The sequence below is a fragment of the Lathyrus oleraceus genome, chromosome 5 (assembly GCF_024323335.1).
Source record: "Lathyrus oleraceus cultivar Zhongwan6 chromosome 5, CAAS_Psat_ZW6_1.0, whole genome shotgun sequence".
NCBI lineage: Eukaryota > Viridiplantae > Streptophyta > Magnoliopsida > Fabales > Fabaceae > Lathyrus > Lathyrus oleraceus.
In genome coordinates this window covers 385,601,340-385,609,767 of record NC_066583.1, presented here as the reverse complement: position 1 = coordinate 385,609,767, position 8,428 = coordinate 385,601,340, and the positions used below count along the sequence as shown (strand labels likewise).

Here is an 8,428-nt window from a genome sequence, read left to right as displayed (position 1 = left end):
CAATTATGGAAAGCCTACATACTAACCTTTCGACATTTACTGACAATATTGATGTTGTACCCCAAAATTTTCCCTCTCCCCCCTTTTCATTGTTATCCAACATATGACTTGAGATTCACATGTACTCATTCAAGCCTCATTCATATGCATCATTCACTCATGTTAACACTTCCTAATAAGCATCACAGATTCAAAGTGTGTGGATAATAAAAGCTAGGTTTTTGTTTGAGAATCAAGCCTCAGGGTTCATGATCTTGTATTCATCTAGACCAAAGTTATAAACCTTAAAGCTCAAGGCCTTGGTATGGAATTGCATTGCATAAACCCTAGTTCTTGGCTTTGGGTGTTTATTTTTGCGTTAGGAGGTCATGAAACCCTAATTTCATCTTGGTTTGTTTAACTTGGAACATGTGGCTTGCAAACATATTTTTTACTGGTTCATGTCATTGATGGGTCTTTGATTGCTTGTCTGATCATCCTTGTCCATATGCCTTGACATTTGTGATCCAATGATTTACTTAATGATGTGTGCTTGACTATTTTGGAAAAATAGGGCTTATCTATTGTGAAATTTTGGTATCATATATGAGATGTCGAAGGTAATGTCACGACACTAATATCTGAACAACAGATGAAATATAAACATAATAAAAATCATTAAACAATTGAAAAACGATACAGACAATTGTTAACCCAGTTCGGTGCAAACACACCTACGTCTGGGGGCTACCAAGCCAGGAAGGAAATCCACTAAACAGAATTAGTTCAAAGACTCTCAGTAAACAACTTCAAGTTACAGTCTTTTCACCTAATCTCTACCCGTGTGACTTCTATCTAAGAACTCTTAGATATGAGACCCTACTCACTCCCCCTCAATCACAACAATGATATTAGAACAACTACCACAAAGAAAAAAGACACACTTCAAGGACACACACTTGATCTTGCTTAAAAGCTTCAATGAATTAGACAAATACACTCGTACTTCAAAGCTTAGAGTTGACAAATTACAACTCAAAACTCAGTCCAATTCACACATCAACAAGATGAATGAATGACTCACAATTCACAAACGTACATTAGGCTAAAACCCTAATACTCACTCACTTCAACGTTCGTATTTTCTATACAATCACACAGGGCTTACATGGTCTTTAAATAAAAGCTTTTTGAATGGGCCTGGGCAACATGAAACCCTAATCCTATTTAACGCGTATTCCCTAGGAATTAGTAACAAATCATTCCTCTTTGGGAAGCAGAATATTTGGCTTTAAATAGAATTACTCCTTGAATAACGCATGCAATCTCCACATAAGCACATAAAGACTTGCATGAAAAGCGCAACATTAAAACACATAAGATTCGGACTGAATGTTCCGTATGCACATGTCTTAACATCGAGTCTGACATCTTGAATAAATTCTGCACAACCATATTAAACAACCTGCAGAAAGCTGATATCACATGTCAAGACTACAAGCGTGACATCTTGTGATAACACTAAATTATACCAAAATTGATGCCAATACATAGAACCAACATATTGACTTTGAAACCCTAGTTTTAGGGAGCATTGGTTTGAGTGTGCTTATGAAGCCTTGATGCTTCTTTGATCGTCCTTATTCACATGACTTATCTTTTGGACTTAAACCCTAGTCATCAATAGTGGTTGATGATAGTTTCATTCATGGTCCATGTTTCTCTTTCTTGTAATGCATTCACTAATCCATGGTGCATGGTTTTCATTCATGATTCTTGGTTATTTAGTTTTATGAGGTGCATAGTGCCTTGACTTGGATCATTGATGTACTCTTTCATTTGCATGGTACATTCGTTTCTTTTGATTTAAGTGAATTAAAATTTGATTTTGGTGGGAAATTCTTGTTTTTGAAAATAAAGCACTAATTATATAAATAAACTTTTCACTATTTATTACATTTCATCCAAATCACAAGTTACATTGTCCATAAATACAAACATTTACAAAAATGGAGTTTTGGTAAGAGTTGACTTTTTGGTCAATTGTTGACCAAAGTCAATATTACTTCGATTACTAAAACCCTATCCATCATCTTCATCTTTCTTCATCCATCATCTTCACCATAATTGATTTCCACTAGCTTGGATTATGCCTTGCTTGATTACCTACAAAAGTCATGAGTGAGCCATGAATTCTATTGAATATACATTCAAGCCACCAAGACCAAGCATTAAAACCATCACCATTTCAAACCAAAGATCCTAAGTAACAAGCCATAACCTAGTAGCCCAATCATTCATACCAATACATATTGTCATTAATACCACTAAACAAGCATTGAATCAAATCCAAAAACAACCTTTGAGCACGTATCCATAAGCATTTGGTTTCTAACATGATAACCAATTCACTAATATTAGCATAGCCATAATTTTCACAACTAACACAAATGCATTAACCCAAATTTTGAAGGCATATCACCCTTCAAACAAACGTTTCATATCAATATTTAATACAATTCATAATTCTCCATTCAATACACAATCAACCTTCTCTAAATATTTGAATCAAACAACTCCACCATAATGCAAACTTTCCAATCCTTACACAATTCAAATGCACATGATACAAGCAAATCAAAGTGAGCAATCAACCATTCCATGTATAATCCCATATAACATTCTACACTCCTAAGTCCCTAACACATTTCCATTCATGCGCACCCTAATAACTTGCCAAGCAGCTCATTGTGTACAACATAAAAACCAAAAAACATACAACCTGTAATTTTCTAACAGAATGAAAATATAACCCTTGCTATTATTAGAACTTGAAAAAAAATGGTTCCACAATTCACATTCCAAATGCAGGCACATGTTTTCTAACAACTCGATTAACATTTCCAAGCATGCGCATAGCTGAAAAAATAGAACAAATACAACCTATAGGGTTTCGTTCAACATAACACAAATAAAGCTCCATTGTAATTAACCTAGCTTAGCACACAGAGAATCACAACCACAAAAAATGATTAACTAAAACTGAACTTGTGCTAACAGAACTTTTCATTTCTATCCAACTTACACATTTCAAAAATGGAGTTTTGGTAAATTTCATGTACATTTAGAATGAATTTCATAACAGAAATCCTACATATCTAACTAACCATGGAATTTCAACATGAATTTGAGTTTCATTTCTAACAGGCTCTATATATAAATCCATTGCTTCAAGCACAAAGGAGAAAATGCATAAATCTCAGAGGAGCAAGCGAAAGTCACAATAGAAGAATTCTTCACTCAATGATATGAATCACTCATCCCCTCTTAACTCATCACACACTCAATCACTCTTCACTCTTTGATTTACTCTCCCAACTCTCTAGAACCGCGTCAACATAGAAGCCGAAAAGGAAGAAGAAGCAAGAACAAATCGAGGCATAGGAAGAAGAAGAAGAGTTTTCGTACTTATTTACCATCGAAGCATCCATCCGGTACGCCCTGGATCCACTTTTCTTGACGTCGTTTTTTCGTTTTTTGCGTGTGTATGGTTGCGATTCTGAACGGAGCTGGTGATGGAGAATTCGGAATATGAGTTGATGATTAGGGCGCTTTTCTTCGTGTGGCTCGCTGCGATCGGATTTGGAGCTTTAAACAATTATGAAAACGCAATGCTCCACGGTGGTTGCTGAAGCACGACAACGATTGACGCGAGCAGAAGAATCTGAAACACGATGATGCTGGTGATTGGACTGGATACGAGCAAGGATGAAGAACGCGATGTTCGACATTCATGAGCGTTTTGTGCTGCTTACTGATAAGCGTTTCAGCTTATGCGTTTGGCTTAGGCATGTTATTTCAGCAGGATATTTGCTTATTGGCCGCCATGGTTGGGTTTGGGCCTGACTCATTGCATCCTTTGTCCGAGCTAAGATCCTATTTCCCTTGGGTTGTTGGGCTTTAGAGTCCCAGGCCCGATGGACTTTTCCTTTTCTCACCCTGACTTCCATTTCAGCACCCCTGGCCCTTTCTTAATTATGCCATTTAATCTTCTCTTTAGGAGGTTAATTAGAGATATTTTTATTGATTAGAATAGGATTAGAGATTAATTAGGATTCTAATTAGGTTAATTAGAATATTGTGACTAATTAAGATTATATTAGAGGTTAATTAGGGATTTAGATTTTTAGAAATAATTAGATTGTAGAATTAGAATTCTAGGCTAATTAAAATTGTAGATATTTAGGTTTTAGAGTTTAATTAGATTAGTTAGGTTTTTAGAACTTGATTAATAATTTTTAGAATTTAAATGATATTTGGATTTTTAATATTATTAGAATATAATTAGTTGATTAGATGATTAGGTTGTTTAGCTTTAACTGGATATTAATTTTTTAATTGTGCCATTAACCTTAGTGCTTAGGGTTTTAATCTTGAAATGCATGATCCCTTAACTTAGGGTTTTAATTAGAGATATATGATTCAATTTTCTTTGATTGATTCATTTAGGGTTGTACATAGCCCTTCTAATTTATTTAAATCCCATTGATTAGTGTTGACCAAAGGTCACTTTGGTCAACCAAATCCTTTGTATTATACTGTAATCCCCAAGCCTATTCAAGTGATCGAAAGACCCTAGATCACTTGATATGGCAGGTCCATCATGCTCATGCTATATTGAATATGATGAATCTCAAGAACTCAAGACCTCAAGGTTCAAATACAAGATCAAGACTTTCAAGTCAACATCAATCAAGCATAGCTAACAAAGTGGACTACTACTCAAGCACAACAAAGGTCAACACTTATCAATCATGATTAAAATTGTATGGCACGAGTCTTAAGAAATAGAGAATGAATGAGAGTGGAGAATTCCATTAACTCATCCTAAATATCTTTGGGTACGAGACGAATGACCCAGTTGCTCATCGTATTCACCTCTATTCATAGACTTTAGCACAATTCGAATTATATGATTGTCAAGACTTCTTCTACAACAAGATAAACACTTAGAATATCCCATCAACAACTTGTCAATTTTGATTCAAGTTGTATGCCACGGACCTTAAAAAATAAAGAATGATGAAAGTGGAGAATTCATATCTTAGTCTAGGGTATCCTTGGATACGTGACAAATGACCCAATTGCTTAAAGTATTCAATCTTGTTCATGGACTTTAATGTAATTCAAATTGAATGATTGATAAGGCCTTCATCATCACAAGAAAGTTATGATGAGAACCACATGCCACGAGCCTTAAGTAGTAAAGAATGAATGAGAGTGGAGAATTCTATTACATAATTCTGAATATCTTTGGGTACGGGACAAATAATTCTGAATATCTATTACATAATTCTGAATATCTTTGGGTACGGGACAAATACTGACTGGCGAAGACCAGTAGTCAAATACTTAGAGAATCCGACAAGATTAACTGATTGGAAGGTTAAGTACAAATCTTTGAGCTATGTTATCATAGGGAACAAATTGTTCAAGAAGGCTCCTGAGGGTGTTCTGCTCAAATGCCTTGGTGAAAGTGAGGCGTATTTAGCTGTGTCGAATGTTCATAACGGAGCATGTAGTGCCCATCAAGTGGGGCACAAGATGAGATGGTTGTTGTGTCGACAAGGTGTTTATTGGCCTACTATGCTAAAAGATTGTATCGAATTCCCTAAGGGCTGTCAAGAGTGTCAAGTACATGCAGACATTCAACACGTCATTGCAAGCGAAATACATGCAATTATAAAGCCATGACCGTTCAGAGGTTGGGAATTGGATTTAATTGGTGAAATATAACCAACATCATCTAAAAGTCAGAAATATATTTTGGTGGGTATTGATTATTTTACTCAGTGGATAGAAGCGATTCCTTTGGTTAATGCTGACCAAGAAGCAATAATAGAGTTTATTTAGAAACATATTATTTATAGGTTTGGAATTCCTGAGACCATTACGACTGATCAAGGATTGGTGTTCGCTGTTCGAAATATGTAGGAGTTCTCCTATTAGATGGGGATTAAGTTGTTGATGTCTACGCCCTATTACGCCCAAGCCAATGGTCAGGTCGAGACGGCCAATAAAGTCACTATTGGTTTGATTAAGAAATATGTGTGGAAAAATCCAAAGAATTGGCATAATACCTTGGATCAAGTATTATGGGCATGTCGAATGTCTCCTAAAGAGGAGACGAATACAACTCCTTTTCGATTGGCTTATGGACATGGGGTTGTTTTACCTGTCAAAATATATTTGCAATCGGCGTGAATTCAGAGGCAAGGCAAGATTTCGTCTAATCATTATTGGAATATGATGTTGTACAAAATGGTTGATTTGGATGAAGAAAGGTTAACATCGTTGGATGTCTTAATAAGGCAAAAGGAGAGAGTAGTTAAGGTCTACAATAAGAAGGTTAAGATAAAAACCTTTCAGTCAGAGACTATGTGTGGAAGATTATTTTACCTATGGATTGAAGAGATAAGACTTTGGGTAAATGGTCTTTTAATTGGAAAGTTCCATTTTAAATCGTTCAAGCACTTTCAAATAATGCTTATGATATCGAAGAATTAGCATATGATCATCAAATCCTGGGAGTAAATAGGAAACACTTAAAAAGGTATAAATCTATGCTACAAGAAATTCGAATTGCAATAGAATAAATATAGGTGTGAAAGCGTCAAAATGGTATTCATAAGAAGTGCCAAAATGGCAGAGTCATTACAAGATATCAAAATATGGAATAAATATTGGATTTGAACTCTTTGAGCTTGATATTTGAAAAGTTAAGCCTTGCCATTAATTGATCATGGGTCTCTTCCAGAGATTCGACTTCAGGTCCTAAGTTGAAAGCAACTTCAGCATGTTTAACACCTTTGGTGGCCTTCTGATCAATTATTTCTTGGATAGGGAATGACTTATCCCCGACAAGTTCAGCTTTCTGCTTTTCCAAATTGTCGATTTCTTTGGTCAATTCAAGAATTTTGGCACGACGTTGTGAAATTTGTTCATAAAGGGAAGCTTTCTGGTCGATATACTCTTGAAGTTTAGCTTCAAGCCTATCAACTTCCTTATCAAATGTATCACTTGCATCCCAGGCTACAAACATGGCCTTTTTTGTTTGTTAGAGTTGAGCGCTGCTAATTCTTTTAAGATCTATATCCCGACAGACTTGGTCGAAATAAGCTTTAAAGTCAAACAAGAATTGGACTATAGGATCAGAGACACGACATTGGTTGAGCTTATCCAATAACATTCGAATGTCAGTACCAAGTTGGGTGTATCCCTTGATAGCACTTATGAGATCAACTTCAAAGATGTTTGCCTTTACTTGTTGGATCAAGAGGGTCACCGAGTCATCACCTGTGTCGGCCAGCGAAACATTAGAGTATTGAGAGGATATGGAGCCAGTTGAAAGCTTGTGTAGTTTTGAATCCTTTTTAGAGCCTTTGTCGGGTTCTTTATCTTAAGGGCAAGAATTTATTCCTGGCTCAAAGAAGTGTTAGATGATGATTCATGAACGACGTGTTGGGTGTGTTTATCTATGATGGTGATAGGATGACTTTCCTTTTCTGTCAGAATAATTTCGACATTTGGGATGGTTTGTTCCTGTTCCATTATTTCAGGGCTTTTCGTTGTTGGTTGGTCGAAAGACAAGTTACCATGAACGGAAGCTATGATGTCATCTAGCTCTTCGATTATTTGAGGAGAGAATTGTTTAGCCTTAGCCTCCGCCTCAGTGGTTAGTTCAGTAGAGACACATATACCTTCACCATTTGCTTTGTTTTCTAAATGAACAAAAGAGAGGCTGGAGTCAATAAAGTCTGACCAATGAATATGAGAGAAGGTTTCACAAGGAATTGAATGAGGGATACATTTTGGTTGGTCCACCGTGTTTTCATTCAGCTTCGGCGGTTCCTAGAAATAATAAATGATTAAAAGAATTAAAAATCAAAGAATAAAATTGTGTATTATGCGAAACAATACCTTGGGATCATTTTCTTCGAATGGCGGACCTTTTGTCTCATCTTGCGTTTGTTCCATAGTAGGCAAGTTTTATGCTATTTTACCTTTATTAGAGGGACCAATAATTGAGGTCGTTGTTGCTTTTCTAGGATGATTTTGGGTGCAACACCTTTTTTGCTAATAGTTGATTTGGAGGGAGTCTTCAATTTAGAACTTGAGAAAATCATAGTCTTTTCACTGTCCTCTGAGCTTTAGACTTCAACCACAACTTCTATGGGTTTTGGAGTAGCCTGTTTGAAAAGATGGTTTAGTTTTGCTATCATTAAATCCATCAAAGAAGAAATCAAATATGTACTTGTGTTGTGGTAGCCTTTGAGATTTCTTTTTCTTGTTGGTTTTGGTGGTTGTAGGGGAGTCGGGATCGCGTTTTCGATTCTGAAAGGATGGAAATATTAGAACCATTTAAAAAATTAACTAAGTCTGAAGAAAA

General features: G+C 35.9%; 1 long non-coding RNA gene across 1 annotated transcript; it reads right to left on the bottom strand.

The window, feature by feature from the left end:
- Positions 1-1,905: 1,905 nt before the first annotated feature.
- Positions 1,906-3,892, bottom strand: LOC127084970 (uncharacterized). The gene is made up of 2 exons (XR_007788858.1): positions 3,448-3,892; positions 1,906-2,145 (listed from the first exon to the last, which is right to left on the bottom strand). It is a non-coding gene; the product is annotated as an uncharacterized LOC127084970 (long non-coding RNA).
- Positions 3,893-8,428: the final 4,536 nt, after the last annotated feature.